This window comes from Tamandua tetradactyla, chromosome 17 (genome assembly GCF_023851605.1).
Source record: "Tamandua tetradactyla isolate mTamTet1 chromosome 17, mTamTet1.pri, whole genome shotgun sequence".
Taxonomy (NCBI): domain Eukaryota; kingdom Metazoa; phylum Chordata; class Mammalia; order Pilosa; family Myrmecophagidae; genus Tamandua; species Tamandua tetradactyla.
In genome coordinates, this window is record NC_135343.1 from 4,094,270 (window position 1) to 4,107,318 (window position 13,049).

Genomic DNA, 13,049 nt, shown 5'->3' on the forward strand with positions numbered 1-13,049 from the left:
TTTTGACATGCTTTGAGGTTTTGAGGCTCCGCCCTGAGCTCTCTGTGGCTGAGGACTGCTTGGCTCAGCCAAAGAGATGGTCTCCATGTCTTGCCCAGGCTAGATCACCATGGCAGGACCTCAGGCAACACTGCCCTGCCTCTGAGATCAGCCGGGGAGACAGATGGGTACACATCATTAAGGACCTGGGGTCTTATCCTCGCAGGAACCCAAAGGGAGCTGAGGCTACAGACTGCACAAGAAAGGCTGAGAGCAGGAGAGAAAGTGAAATTATTATATGCAGTGGGTTTCAACATTCATGACTCAGCCCTCAAAAAGGAAAACCCAGAGTGGGCATGTGGGGCCAGGACAGAGACATGGAAAGGAGGGCCTTTAGAGCAGAGGGAGAGTCCATTGTCTTGAAAAGAAGATGGAAAGCAGTTAGGAGACCAGGTGTTAGCCATATGCTCTTATATGTGCCCAGCCCAGCCCTTGTGTATTGGCATCTGTGGGCAGAGTTGGGGTATCCCGACTCCAGTCTGTTCTTTAGCACCTGTAGGGTCTGTGGCCAAGCAGAGCTTGTGGCTGTGTTTATTCAAGGTAAGGTGACCATGGTCACTGCCCATTATATCTGGGGTCAGGACGTCTACTCTGAAAACGTCAGGAAGGCACTGGGTGAAATATCTTAGTTAATCGTACTGGGAGTTTGAGACAAATGGCCAAGGCAAAATTGTATTTTTACAGGACATGCTGAGAATCTTTGTGCAGCCTTGGAAACTCTTCTTTCAGGGACTGAATCAGTCAAGACTGCACATAAAGGAGTTTTGTGGTCTTTTATCACACAGCTGGCAAGGATTGGTGGTAGTCTGGAGGCTGGCTGAAACTGCGTTACACAGACTGGGATTTCTTGGGCTCCTGCCTTGTGCCAGCTATGTACTTCCTTTTCACCCCCTGTTTTGGGTTGCCATAGCAAATTGCCTCAAATGTGGTGGCTTAAAGTAACAGAAGTTTATTCCCTCCCAACTCTGGAGGCCGGAAGTCTGAGATCAGTATCACTGGGCTGAAAAGTGGGTGTCTGTAGGGCCAGGCTCCCTCCTGAGGCTCTAGGTGAGCATCCATTCCTTGCACTTTCAGCATCCAGAGGCTGCATGTTCCTGAGCTCTCCGTCTCAGGCCAGTAGTACAGCATCCTCTCTCGGTGAGCCTACCTCCCGCAATCTCTGTTGCATTGCCTTCTCCCGGGTCTGAAATCTCCCTCTGCCACCTTCTTATGACGGTTCCACTGCTTTTCCAGGATAACCTCCCCATCCTGAGACCCTCTGCTCACTCACATCTGCAGTCTTTGCCACATGAAGTAGCATTTGTGGGTCCTAGGGAATGGGATGTGGACATCTCTAGGGTGCCTGTTTGGTTCATGGTATCCCCACAGCAGCCTTCTGAGGACAGCACTGACCAGCCACAGTGGCTGTGGTGTGGCAGCTGAGCTTGAACAGGCTGAGTGGCCATAGAGTGGCCATGGCTCTGTCCACTCACTCCTGGACTCTGGGGCAGGGGTCTTCAAGGAACAGACCAGCCTCTGTCATTTTCTTGTGTTGCTACGCTGGTTTGGGACAATAAGAGCTAGGGATTAGGTGCCACAACTGCATCTTGCTCAGGACGCACTGGGAGATGAGTGAGTCCAAGCTTAGCATACTGGGTGGCCCTGGGCAGCTCATTGTCCTCCTCTGTGTGTTGATGGCGAAACAGCTTGTGGGGGTGTGTTGAAAATGAGATGGGGTCCCATGAGTGGGAAGGCCAGCGGAGGTGGGTGGGCAGGGCTCGTGTGTGGGATCCTCTTTCATTGTGAGTCGGCGGTTCCGGCCAAGGGGAAGTCGCAGGAGCAAGGCAGGGGACTTTCATGACAGGCTGTGTTACATGTGGAGGAAACACTATATAGGACGGTTTGTGAACCACGGGCTTACTGAAATAACAAGCGCTCGTTGACTGTCTCCAACATACCAGGTGGTCTAATAGGCAGAAGGGAAGGTAGCAAACAGAATGTGTACTTCCTGCCCTGGGGTGGGGTTAGAGGACAGGCTTTCAAAACATAATTACACAGTTGTGGACTGGAAGATTAAGTAGTTCCAGAAATATGAATATGGATATATTTAAGTAACTTTTATTATGAATAACCTGATGAAAATTCATGGTACTCCATGAATCTTTTGGTATCTTTGGTTCATGCTGCTTGTCTCTGGTCTGCCTCAGTTGCTGGTCACAGGGGTGAGGTTTCCAAGGCCCCAAAGGAGTGACCTGGTCCCAGCTCTCTCCTTCCCCAAGAGCTGAGGCTCCCCTTTCCCAAGAACGGAGGCTCCTTCCCACCTCTCTACGCTGAGCCTGCCCTGTCTTGGCTCAGCTCTGAGTGGATGGTGGCTTGGCTTTTGGACCTCGGTCTCCTTGGTGCACCTCTCTGGACTTCCTGGCTCCATGCCCAGGCTGCCCCTACCCCAGTCAGTCCTCGGCATGTTGCTGGTAAGTCTTGCCATCCCGCAGGCAGAGGGTAGGGGTGCTGGCATTTTCTTGTGTTTTTGAAACTAGCCCTTTTGAGCCCTCACTGTGCAGCAGGGCCTGTTGGTGCAAGAGGGGTGACATTCCCTGACATAGAATGTAATAACACAGGCTGCCAGCATCCTTGGAACCTTGCCGAGTGCTAGTCCTGGTCTGTCTGTGTCTAGAAGTTTCATCTTATCCTCTGACAGCCCGATGATGGTACCTGCGATTCCACGTTAACAGTGGAGAGAATGGAGGCTTGGAGAAGTTACAATGGAGCAGAATTTAAGGTCTTTCTTTCGACAGAGAGGAGAGAACAAACGTGGTGTTGTCTGCCTGTGGTCTTTTTGATAGAAACCCACACTTTATTTCCCACTCTGTCTTTGTGATACGTGTCTCACACTTTCCTCCTTGTCTGCTTGGCTCAGTCTCAGCAGCTTTCTCTGTTGCTTTAGCTCCTGTCTCCTTTCCCTCTACCTGTGTCAGCAGTTAAGAATGAAAACCCGTCAGAAGGGTCAGTGACACCCCCGGAGGGGGTGGGCACAGCAGGTGTAGTGAAGACCCAGTATCGTGAATGGGATCCACGTGGAAAGTGAGCAGAGCTTCTCTTTTGATCCTCCGTGGATTCACCTCTGTGTTTTTGTTTTCAAACTTCTTTTCCTTAAGGGGCAGAGTTTTATCATGTGTGTCCCACACATACACTCTCATTTGATTTTCTTTGCTGTATATGTACATACATAAACACTTGACTTTCTTATACTGTAAAAATATTTTATTTTAAATAGAAAGGAGCGAAGGAGTTAAGTAGGCATCTGTCTGTTAGCTTAGAAGCTCCAGTACTTGGTAATAGCAATTTGATATCAATTTTGTATGAAAAGAAATTTATCTACATCCAAGTGACTTATAAAGGGGCTTTTGAAATACAACCTATTGATTGAACTGCCCATAAGTTCAACTTCACTGTCATGGAATTTCAGAACTGATTTTTAAAATGATTTATTAATGCTAATGCTTTGCTTACTTTCTAATGCAGTGAGACAGGAACTAATTTAATGCATAATAACTATAAGAAAATCTTAGAGGAACAACAATAAAATTTTGAGGTTTTATAGTAGGGATGTGAAAACCTCAGCAGACATCCCAATTTTGATGTCTCACTAAAGAAAATGGAAAAAAGGTGTCACCAAGGAAGGAAAGTTACAGAAAACCAAACGAGGTAACTGCCATATATAGCATGAGGCTGGTGGGTGACGTTTCTGGTCCTAAGATGTGTAACTTAGCTTTTCGGATGGTTCTGTTGGTCCTGAACCCGGTAAGACTTCTGTTTGTAAAGGAGAAACAACACGACCTTTGGGGGATGAATTGACTTCCTGAACTGTTCATGGTTTCCAACCAAAGTCCAGGCGCTGAGTTCACAGCTGGGCATCGAGAGTGAGAGAGGCTCAAAAGTGCTCCATCACACCTGCTCAGCAGATGTTTCCAAGGCCCCGAGGGCTTTGAACAGCCCAATAATGGACCAACCCTGCTGGGACAGAAGTGGATGCTGAAAAGAGGAATTGTTGGAGCTGGGGAGTGAGGAGGGAAGGGAGACCAGGAGAATCATCTGGGGCACCCTCTCTCAGCCTGCCTCTCCCAGGACAGTTAGAATAATTCAGGGCAGGTGATTCTCCCCTGTGGTCAGGGTAGAGAGCTGCTGTCTCTGAAGGTGCAGGACTGGGCCCTCTGAACTGGACCAGCCCAGTTGTAAATCCCCACTAACTGGGTTGAGCTGACCACTTACATGCTGACCACTTACATCAAGCCCCCTCTGTCTCCCTGAGTCTGTGAAAATGAGGTGATGTACACATTTTCCTACTTTTCTGTACCCTGCTGGGCACTGAGGAAGTGTCCCATGGAGCTAGCAGCTTAGCTGCAAGTAACACGAAGGGGCTGGTGACAGATGGCTTCCCTGACCCTCTCTCAGCCCTGGGGCTCAGGCTGTCACCTCTTCTTTCCTCTCTCTCTCCTTTGGGGATGTTTCCTTTCTTGTGCTCCATTGTCTCCTTGTAGGCCAGCAACACCTTGGTTTATGTCCCTGGCCCAGACAGTTCCCTGCACACCCAGCCCTTATTCAATGCCTCCTCCACAGCTGGTACCTCACCTTGCTGACACCCTCCTTTTATTCCCCTCTCCTGTTTCCAGGTCTCAGGGCAGTTCCTGGCTTGAAGTGGGCCCTTACTGAGCCCCCCGCCCCATGCACCCCGTGTTGCCGACAGCAGAGAAGATGACCCTGAACTGCCCTCCCAGTCCCTGCTGCTTCCCCAAGTCTACCTTAAAACACCCACTCCATACTAGACAGTAAGATCCAATTTGTATCCTAAGCTGCTGCTTAAAGCATTTTTAGGGCAAAAAGATACAATCTCTAGGAAAATTCCATCTGCTGGTGAGAGAGTAAAGAAACTTTCTTCCCATTCCATTTCCTGACCTCTGTGCAAGTGCTGCTCGGGTCGTTCTCAGAAACTGGACTCCCGACCAGTGGCGGTGAGTGGGGTTCACAGAGCCAAGGTTGAGCCTCTGCCATTTGAGCGTGCCCTCTGCGGGGCTTTAGAACTGTGATGTTGGCAGAGGAGAGGACCTGCGTGAGGCTGACCCCTGGGCACCCCTTCCCAGACCCCCTTCAGCAGGGCCATGGTCCTCTGGGCAGTAGGCATCCTTTGGGACGGGAAACTGTATGACAGACCCTGTGTGTCACACACAGCCACGTGTCTGGCATGGAGTGGGAGCTGCAGGGTACTGGAGGGTGACAGCAGGGAAGCCTTGCTTTCTTCCTGATAAGCCTTGCTTTTTTTTCATTAACAACTTAGAGTTTATAGCCCCAAAGCCTTCATCATGCCATAGTTTAGGAGGTAATGTGTGGGCTGAGGCTGTGAGCCCACCTGCCAGGGTCAGTGTCAGTATCATCTGGTGTGTGGCTTTCGTGAGAACTTATTACCTCCCCCCCCCCCCCATTTTTCTCATCTCAAGATCTCAGAGCCTTGCTTTTTGCCTTGTCCCACCCCAGGATTTGAAGGCATCCAGCTCCAGACCAGGTGGTGTGGTCTGGTAGATGCCCCCACTTGGACATCTCCTGACCTAAGCTCTGAAATTCCCCAAGTTCCCTGCCGCACAGGGGTGGGGGTGGGAATGGGAGTTGGGGGGTGGTGTTGAGACCCACCGGGCAATGGGTCTGAGCTCAGGCACTGAGGGCAGGATGGGGGCTGGTGGGCCGGTGTTTAGGAGCAGGTGGGGAGAGGGGGGGCCAGTTGGGTGGCCCAGGGCCATATGGAGGAGGATCTAGAAGGCATGTCCAGAGATGCCTTCTTTGTTCTTTCTGGGAGAGGTTTCAACACAGGTTTCATTTTTGTACAACCTGTTGACCTGTTGTCTCGGAAACCAGAATGGTTTGGGCCATGCTTGTGATCCAGCTGTGGGCTTTAGGTGCCCCTCCTGCTGGTGCGGGCGTGCATGTGTGTGTGTGTAAGCAATGAGGGTCTGGGTTCCATGGTGGACACCCAGTGCAAGAGGGCAATGCCTGCCTGTGTCCTCCCATGAGGAAAACAGTTTCCCTACCTTACAGCCATTCCACATAGCAGGCAAGGATAGATGACCCTGTGGAGTTGAGTTTTGAAAAGCTTCTTGCCATTCTAGATAGGCTGTAAGAGGAAAATGTAGAATTAAAATATATGAAAGATTTCTACTAAAACATCTGAGGAATATAGACTCTTGGGGTTGGAGGGTGAGACTGTGTTTGAACTTAGGGCCTTGTGGTTCTGCTGCTCTCAGACTCCAAGGCCTCGGGTGAGCTTCCAGAACCAGGGAAGGAATGGAGTCCATGATTTACTCAGTGGACCATGCAGATGTGACATGCTTGAACCAGTGGTCTAATATGGGATATTTTTCTTTAATATCCCGTGAATGTTGGAGGCCTCCCATGACGTCGTTGACCTTGTTAGGGAATTTGCCTGGGTCCCTGGTGCCCCTGGCACCCCAACCAGTGCCTGAGAGCCCCCAGCATAGCTAAAAGCACCAGGAAGGACAGGATTAGAGATCTAGGTCTAGGTGTCTACCCTGTGCCAGGCAAATAGTGTGGGGCCTCGGGACCAGGGATAGACTGCTTTAAGGAGGAACCATCCTGGAGACTGAAAAAGGAAGTGCTGGGGAGATCCTGTTACGTGGCCTTGATGCTGGGCTCAGGTCTGAAAGCCTGCCTTGCAACAAGGGTCCAGGGATCACCTGCCCTTGTCTCTGTTTTCATGCTCTCACAAGGGGTCTTTGGAAGCCAAGAGTATCATTTGGGCAAGGTCCATTCCAACAAGGCTGATCTTCAATCTCCTTGGTGATGCTGAGGACAATTTTCTCTCTCCTGAGCCCAGGCCTGGCCCTTCTTTGGGCACTGAGATACCTTGTTGGTTGTGGATCCCTTTCTACTAGGCTGCTGTCACCCCAACATTTTGTAGCCTCTCTTTGTACTTTGCTCAAGTGGGTGCAAGAAAATCGTCTTCCTTGTTTTATAGCCATGCTTTTTTTTTTAACAAAAAATTTAATTTCATTCATAAAAGTACTTTCCAAATATTTTTCTATGCACCAAATCCATCTGGGGCACTGGAGATGAAGAATGCATGTGTTCTTCTGTCATTTAGTTGTTTGTAGTACTCCATGCTCGGCTTTGTCTCAGGGCTGAAGGGTTGGGGTGGAGATGACTCAACCCCTTCTCCTAAGGAGCTCAAGAGAGACGAGGACTTACTATGTCCCAAAGGGTTTCTTTATATCTTTGGAGAGCTCTGTATTGCAGAGAGCATTTATTTCTGCCTGGAAGTGGGGGAAGCTTTGCGGAGGAAATGCTGTTTAAGTGGGTCACGAGTTGTCAGGCACCAAGAGGAGGAAGGGTGCTCCAGGCACAGGGGGCAGCCTCAGCAGAGGGTCGGAGAGAGCACGCTTGAGGGAACTTTAGGAGACCTGGCCCTGGAGGTGCTGGTTGCGGGACAGGTCTCTGTCCTGTTTGGCCGAGAGGCCCTAGTTTAGCCTGTCAGACTCTAACTGAGGAGTTAAGAATTAACAAATTATGATTAATGAATCATTGTAAAGATGTTTTTTCTTTCTGTATTTTAAAATAGCCAAAAATTAACACCTGAAATTACTGAAACTGAACTAGCAGCACCCTTGTTTATACTTACTCTTGTAAGGTCTTTCTAGCCTAGTCTCACCCTTGTTTATACCTACTAGTCCCAGCCCTATGTAGACTTACTATTATAATGGTAACAACTCCATCTTCCCTTGTTTGAATCCATAAAAACCTTGAACTCCTAGATTGGGGGAGACTGATTTTTGGGCTGATAGGCTGTCTGATCTGCTTTGCATCTAGCAATAAACTCTTTCTTGCTTTGAAACTCCAGAGTCTCGGGAATTGGTCATTGAGTGCACTGGGCAAGAATCCACTGTCTTTGTCCTGCAACAAGATCTAGATTTTCCCGACAGCCTTCTTAGACCCCAGGGACAGGGTTCCAGGTGTCCAAACCACCTCCCTTTCCAGCTATTTAAACTTAACTCTTGAAGGATGATGGATGAGGGAAGAGAGGGAGGATAGGCCTTGGATGAAACAAAATCATGGTCACATAAAGGGTGTCAAAATATGGAACAAAGTGAATTGAGTATGATTAAAATTACACATGAAATTTAGCAGCACCCTTAGCTTTCACAGGTGTTTTTATTACTCAAAGTGTCTGTTACATTGCATGGCTAAAAATTGTGGTGACAGCCTGTTGTTGGCTGCATTGAGCCACCTACTCCCCACTCGCCCTCTGCTGGGGCCCAGGAAGGGTAGCACTCCCCATGCTGGGGACAGTTTGTAGCACCTGTAGGTGTTAATAATTTCAAATAACACCATGTAGTGCAGTTACAGTGGTTTTCTTTTTTCCACAAATGCACTGTTTTCTTGTTGCTTTCCAAGGTGTATCCATAAATGTTTATTCCACTCACAGGTAATCAGATTTGATGTGAGAATCTTCCTAAAATCAACTCGAGAGCTTTGTGGTATCAAGCCTTCTTTGCAATGAGTTTTTGTCTAAGTTTTTTCCCTTAATAAAATGGTTCAGACTTGCCATCTGAAAGTTTTTATTATTATTATTATTTTTTTTGTGGGTGCATGGTCTGGGAATTGAACCCGGGGCTGCCGCTTCCGAAAGTTTTTTTTATCTCAAAACTTGAGAATCTAATTATAATGGGTGCATAAGATATTAGAGATTCGTATTGAAATTTTTTTAAAATTTGAGTTTTGCTGTTTTCTATAATGTGAATATTGTTCGTTTAGTGCTAGGCAACTCCCTGCTTTAGAGTCAGTTACTGCTAGTACACACAGATCAAGGGTAATTTCACTAAGCTCTTAGGTTTTATATTAAACTGAGACCTGAGTTCTCAGTCTGTCTGAGATGCAGCTCCACACATGAGGAATGGGTGGCCCTGCTTGTCCCATGAGGAGTCTGGTCTAGGAGCCCAGTTCCCCACCTGAGTGCAGAGACACCGCTTGGTTGCAGGAAGGTACCAACCCCTCCCTTGTCCCAAATTTCCCTCTACTTCCCTTCGCCTGCTCCCCCCTCCTTTCCTCTTCTCCCATTTCCTTCTCTTGCCCCTCCCCATCACCTCCGCCTCTTCTCCCTCCCCTACCTCCCCTCCCTGGGCCCTCTGTGGGAGGAAAGAGCCTGGCAATGGAGTTGGGGACAGGGGACTGTGGGCAGCCATTCTGGCCCCAGGTGTCTCTGTCTCTGGATCTTTAAAGCAAGGAGGTACCAGAGGTGGACTAAATGTTGGCTCCTGTCCTGTCTCCCTGCAGTCCTGGCCTTCCAGGCACTGGGTCTCTGTGCTGCCCACTTGAGAGCTGCCTTTGCTGTCTCTGAAATAGGATGCACTATTTTGGATACTGCTGCCTGTGAGTGGAATGTGTGTTTGAAACTAAAATAGTTTTAATTTGAGGGTGTTTCCTTCCTTCTGTGTCAGCCACACATTTAAGTCCTAGTGTCCCAGCAGCACTGACAAACCCGAAAGCATGTCCTGGGGGCTTCCCCAAAGTCCTGTCCCTGGGCAGACTTATTGGCTGATCTGAGGACCCAGCAGCCTACCTAGGTGCTTGAGGGGTTCCAGGGTATAAGGGAGTCATGTTCTTCTTGGGACTGCTCTTCTGGGGGGTGGCTGGGCCCCTGATCCTGAGTTAACGGAATTAACCACTGCAGCTTTCAGTTCCCCCTTCTCCATCTCCTCTGCACTAAGCTGTGGCCATATCTGTTGGTCTCTGTGGCTGTGGCAAGGGGACTTGCCCGAGTTGGGGAGGACCAGGAGATTGGGCCGCCATCCGCCCTCGCTGCCTTCCCATCTGCTTTGGTCCTGCCTGCCTCTGTGTTCATTTTTAGCCTTGCCAAATGTGAACGTCAACCATGGTTGTTTCCTCATGTTGAGATGCCCTTTCCCACTTTATTTCAAAAGAGGGAGGGCCAGGTTTTCAAAGATTGTGAAGACTTAGTTGGGAACCATTATGGAAAGCTCAGGGCCTCTTTCAAAGAGGAAGGGTGTTGGCTTTTGGTACTTAGAAATCGCTGGAGAGCCAGGACCATTGGCCCTGCCCTCAGGAAGCCCCTTCAGTAGGTCAGCCTGTCCCAGGTGATGCTGCTGCCACAGGACCGCCGACCCCACCTCCAGGTACACTGGAGCTGTTCTGTTTCCACCACCACCCAAGATGGGAGCTTAGTTTTCTCACCCCCTGGGCTATTTCTTTTCTTGATAGCTGGTAGCACATCTAATTCTGGGAACCTGGGGAAGGGCCTCCTGCCCCCACTCTGGCTGACACGGTGCTGATGGCGGTGAGCTTCTCTTGCATGTCCTTGGGTGAGACATCTGCAGGTTCCCCCACTGACAGGTGAGCAAAGTTCTTTATAAGCCTGAAGCTTGGCTGTTTGCTGTGATGATGATGAGTTAGTTCAGTTTATGGAGACCTCAGAGATAAATGAATAGTCTTGGGGTGGCATTGCTGCATGGGGGTCACTGGCTCGAGCCACCTTGTCCCAGCCGCAGGGCCCAGAGGTATAGTCCTGCTGTTTATAAAGTGACCATGTGGGATGCATCCAGGCTCCTTAAATGGGCCAGGAGGCTGGAGTCCATATATAGCCTTGTACCCACAGTTTCCATGACAAGGTAGTGAGTTGAGGGACGGAAGCCATGTAGGAGCCAGTGCCGTGAACAGGAGATCACAGTTTGGTTGTTTTCCTCATCTGATACAACATCATGGCCACACAGAGACTGTCTCCCATTTGCCAGTTCTCTGGAAGAGCTGCAGTTGCAAACAGAATTTGGGGTTAGAGGATAACAACAGATTTGTTCCCCTCTGCTCACCCCCCCACCCCACCAGAGCAGACTCATAGAGGAAACCGAGCCCAGTCCAGTCTCTTTGGAGGCCTGGCTCGTTCCACCTGAGGACCTGAGCCCACTTCTTGACCCTGCTGAGCCCTCCTTCAGCCTCCTGCAGACTTGTTGGTTCAGCTCTCCGTTGTGCAGTTCTGGGTTCCAAAACTATCCCCAGGCCCACAGTGTCTGTCTTGGTAGAAAGCCTCTCCAAGCAAAGTGATAATCCTCTGGAGACCGTAGAAACTGCCCACAGCCATCCCAGTGGGCCAGGGCACTGTCTCCAGGGAGTCGTGTTCTGCATCTTTTTAGTCTGGAACCATGGGGGCCTCCTTTTCTGGTTGGAGCTCGGTTCTGGCCACTGTCCTGTCCAGACTGGTGACCTCTTGGTCCCTGGGAGCCCCCAGAAGGGTTCCTGGCACTCTCACTGTCTTGGGCAGATGGGGACTTGCCTCCAAAAGGCTGGCTCCCTGAGCATTTCCCATGCCCCAGGCTTTGTGTCTGACATCTGTTTGTTAATCCACAACTGCCTGGGGAGGTAGTTATTCTTTCCAGTTTGCAGAGGAGGGAAGTGAAGCTTACAGGGAGGTGGAATGATTTTCCCAGATTTTATCATGTCCCCTGTGATATGTGCTCGTGACACCATGGAGCTTCTGTTATAAAAGGATCACAGTTGAAATTTTACCTTTGTCTTGGGCGAATCATCTGCGGCTTAGTCTGGGCTTGAGGTGCTTTGGGTCTCTGACTTCTCAGGTGATTCTGAGCCTTGTTGGACCCTGTGCACTGAAAAAGGGCCCCCGTCTGCCAAAGCTGCTGTGACAAGTGCCACACATGGGAATTTATCATCTCACGGTTTTGGGGGCTGGTAGTCTAATTGGTGTGGCTTGCTTTCCCTCGGGGCCTGTAGCTCTGGCACCCTCCATCACATGGCATGCTGCCCTCCTGGCTGTTCTTCCATGTCTGCTGCCAATCGGCTTCTCCTGACTGATGGCATCTGATTTCCTCCACTATAAGGACTCCAGGCATACATCAAGGCCCAGGCTGATCCAGTTTGGCCTCACCTAAATGGGTTTTCCATAGATCTGATCCCCAGTGAGTCCACACTTAAACAGGTACTAGCAGCTTCACAGGTCCCACTTGCAAGACTGGGGCTTAGGACTTGAATGGTCTTTTGTGGGGAGCATGATTCATCCTCTCAAAAGGAGTAAACAAATGAGGGGGCCAACCAGGTTCTGTGCGTCCACACTTTATCCCTAAAACGGGTTGGACTTACTTCAGACCAGCACCCCCGACTGGGTGGAATGTGCCGCATGTCCCATTCTGTCAGTGGCTGGCAGCCTCGGACTCTCCAGGGTGCTTCATCCCCCACCAGCCTGCCCCGTTGCCAGCCATGACCCCTGCACTGGGCTCCTAGAGGCTGGGTGGTCAGGTGGAGCCACCACACACCTGGAACCCTCTAGCCCCTGGGAGGAAGGGGTGCATGACGTCTGCCCCAGCCTTCTGAGCTCAGGTTGAAACTGCGTGGGGGCCATGGCAGCCCCTTACCCATGTAGTGGAAGACACTGAGGCCCAGAGATAGCAGATAAATGCCTGGATGCCAACGCTTTTTATTATTTCCACGCACTACAGTCTATATTTTGAGATGCAGTCTTCACAGACTTTGTATTAGGAGAATGGAAGCAAGCACTGCCTGTTAATTTTCAGTTTCAGTCTTGTGATGCTTATGCTTTGCTCTGTTTTGAAACTGGGTTTGTGGCTGCACAATGTCTGAGTGGTACGGGAATAGCCGTGTGCAAAGTGGAAGCTGCTGTGGGCCCAGAGTGGGTCCCGATGAGTTGTGCCCCTCTGCTGTCTGCTTTGGCCTGCCTTGCTACCTGGTCAGGTGCCTCTCTCCTCTCTAACTAGTCTACCTCTACCTCCAGGCTGCTCTGCCTTTTCACTGCGTAGGCCTGTTGCTTACGGAAGATGCATATAGTGAAGGCAGGAGTTGTAGGCCTGCTCAGAGGTACCTGGACACTGGAAGTTTTAGACACAATATAAACTACAAATGCCCTCTTGATAAAATTAATTCACTTTTGGCAAAGGTCTCAGGTTTCTTCTGCGGGTGACAACTTGTTGTCTCAGTATAGTCTGCCACAA

General features: G+C 49.9%; 1 protein-coding gene across 11 annotated transcripts in view; it reads left to right on the forward strand.

Moving 5' to 3' along the window:
• INPP4A (inositol polyphosphate-4-phosphatase type I A) overlaps positions 1-13,049 on the forward strand; it is a 136,614-nt gene that overhangs the window by 15,096 nt on the left and 108,469 nt on the right. The window lies entirely within an intron of this gene.